The sequence below is a fragment of the Arachis duranensis genome, chromosome 4, assembly GCF_000817695.3.
Source record: "Arachis duranensis cultivar V14167 chromosome 4, aradu.V14167.gnm2.J7QH, whole genome shotgun sequence".
NCBI classification, from domain to species: Eukaryota; Viridiplantae; Streptophyta; class Magnoliopsida; order Fabales; family Fabaceae; genus Arachis; species Arachis duranensis.
In genome coordinates this window covers 79,217,203-79,220,140 of record NC_029775.3, presented here as the reverse complement: position 1 = coordinate 79,220,140, position 2,938 = coordinate 79,217,203, and the positions used below count along the sequence as shown (strand labels likewise).

General features: G+C 41.9%; 1 non-coding gene across 1 annotated transcript; it reads left to right on the top strand.

The window, feature by feature from the left end:
- Positions 1-2,632: 2,632 nt before the first annotated feature.
- Positions 2,633-2,736, top strand: LOC127746844 (small nucleolar RNA R71). The gene has a single exon (XR_008008656.1). It is a non-coding gene; the product is annotated as a small nucleolar RNA R71 (small nucleolar RNA).
- The last annotated feature ends 202 nt before the right edge of the window (positions 2,737-2,938 follow it).

Genomic DNA, 2,938 nt, shown 5'->3' with positions numbered 1-2,938 from the left:
TATGCTTTTACCACACCAAACTTAAAATATTGCTCGCCCTCGAGCAAAAGAAGAAAGAAGAGAAGAAGAAGAAGAAGAAAATATGGAGGAGAGGGGGAGAGGTGTATTCGGCCAAGAAGGAGAAGAGAGGTGTGTGTTGTGTGAAAATTAAGGAGAAAGGAGGGGTTTATATAGGGAAGTGAGAGAGGGTAGGTTCGGCCATTTTAGGGTGGGTTTGGGTGGGAAAGATTTTTGAATTTTGAAGGTAGCTGGGGTTTATGGGGAAGAGTGGATGGATGTGAGTGGTGAAGGGGGCAATTGGGAAGAGAGATTGAGGTGAATGGTGAAGGGTTTTTGGGAAAGTGTGTTATAGGATTAATTAGGAGGTAAGGTGGGAATACGTTAGGTGGGGATTCAGTGGGGTCCACAGATCCTGAGATGATCCTGTGGGGTCCACAGATCCTGAGGTCTCAAGGATTTACATCCCTGCACCAATTAGGCATGTAAAATGCCTTAGTATACCATTCTGGCGTTTAAACGGTGAAGTGGTGCACGTTCTGGGCGTTCAACAGCCATGTATAGCATGTTTCTGGTGTTGAACGCCAGTTCCATGCTTGTTACTCGCGTTCAGCGCCAGCTTTCCTCAGTGCATATTCCTGGCGTTCAAACGCTAGGATGTTGCTTATTTCTGGCGTTCAGCGCCAGATCCATGCTCTGTTCTGGCGTTGAACGCCAGCCAAATGCTCCTTATTGGCGTTTAAACGCCAGTAAGTCCTCCCTCCAGGGTGTGATTTTTCTTCTGCTGTTTTTGATTCTGTTTTTAATTTTAATATTTTTTTTCGTGACTCCACATGATCATGAATCTACTAAAACACAAAATAACAATTAAATAAAAATAAAATTAGATAAATAAAAATTGGGTTGCCTCCCAACAAGCACTTCTTTAATGTCAATAGCTTGACAGTGGGCTCTCTTGGAGCCACAAAGGTGATCAGGTCAATGTTGTGAACTCCCAACACCAAACTTAGAGTTTGGATATGGGGGTTCAACACCAAACTTAGAGTTTGGTTGTGGCCTCCTAACACCAAACTTAGAGTTTGATTGTGGGGGCTCTGTTTGACTCTGTACTGAGAGAATCTCTGCATGCTTTCTCTCCAGTGTTACAGAGGGATGACCATGTGCCTTAAACACAAGGTAGTCCCCATTCAATTGAAGGACTAATTCTCCTCTGTTAACATCAATCATAGCACCTGCTGTGGCTAGGAAAGGTCTTCCAAGGATGATGCATTCATCCTCTTCCTTCCTAGTGTCTAAGATTATGAAATCAGCAGGGATGTAAAGGCCTTCAACCTTTACTAACACGTCCTCTACTAATCCATAAGCTTGTCTTACTGACTTGTCTGCCAATTGTAATGAGAATAAGACAGGCTGTACCTCAATGATCCCCAGTTTCTCCATTACAGAGAGTGGCATAAGATTTATGCCTGACCCCAGGTCACACAGAGCCTTGTTAAAGGTCATGGTGCCTATGGTACAGGGTATTAATAATTTACCAGGATCTTGTCTCTTTTGAGGTAAAATTTTCTGAACCCATGTATCTAGTTCACTAATGAGCAAGGGAGGTTCACCTTCCCAAGTCTCATTACCAAATAACTTAGCATTCAGCTTCATGATGGCTCCTAGATATTGAGCAACTTGCTCTCTAGTTACATCTTCATCCTCTTCAAAGGAAGAATAATCTTCAGAGCTCATAAATGGCAGAAGGAGATTTAATGGAATCTCTATGGTCTCTATATGAGCCTCAGATTCCTTTAGGTCCTCAATAGGGAACTCCTTCTTGTTTGAGAGACGTCCTAGGAGGTCTTCCTCACTAGGATTTTCGTTCATCTCCTCCCTTGTGCATTCGGCCATATTGATTACATCAATGGCCTTGCACTCTCCTTTTGGATTTTCTTCTGTATTGCTTGGGAGAATACTAGGAGGAGTTTCAGTGACTTTCTTACTCAGCTGGCCCACTTGTGACTCCAAATTTCTGATGGAGGACCTTGTTTCACTCATGAAACTTAAAGTGGCCTTAGACAGATCAGAGACTAAATTTGCTAAATTAGAGGGGCTCTGCTCAGAATTCTCTGTCTGTTGTTGAGAAGATGATGGAAAAGGCTTGTTATTGCTTAGCCCGTTTCTTCCACTATTATTAAAGCCTTGTTGAGGCTTTTGTTGATCCTTCCATGAGAATTTTGGATGATTTCTCCATGATGAATTATAGGTGTTTCCATAAGGTTCACCCATGTAATTTACCTCTGCTATTGCAGGGTTCTCAGGATCATAAGCTTCTTCAGAAGCTGCCTCTTTAGTACTGCTGGATGCATTTTGCCATCCATTCAAACTTTGAGAAATCATGTTGACTTGCTGAGTAAAAACTTTGTTCTGAGCCAATATGGCATTCAGAGCATTAATTTCAAGAACTCCCTTCCTCTGATTCCTCTCAGAAGTGTACATGAATTGGTTATTTGCAACCATGTCAATAAGTTCTTGAGCTTCTGCAGGCGTTTTCTTTAAGTGAATGGATCCACCTGCAGAATGGTCCAATGACATTTTGAAAAACTCAGATAGACCATAATAGAATATATCTAATATGGTCCATTCTGAAAACATGTCAGAAGGACACTTTTTGGTCATCTGCTTGTATCTTTCCCAAGCTTCATAGAGGGATTCACCATCTTTTTGCTTGAAGGTCTGAACATCCACTCTAAGCTTGCTCAACTTTTGAGGAGGAAAGAATTTATCCAAAAAGGCCATGACCAGCTTATCCCAAGAGTCCAAGCTATTTTTAGGTTGTGAGTCCAACCATGTTCTAGCTCTGTCTCTTACAGCAAAAGGGAAAAGCATGAGCCTGTAGACTTCAGGATCTACTCCATTTGTCTTAACAATCTCACAAATTTGCAAGAACTCAGTTAAA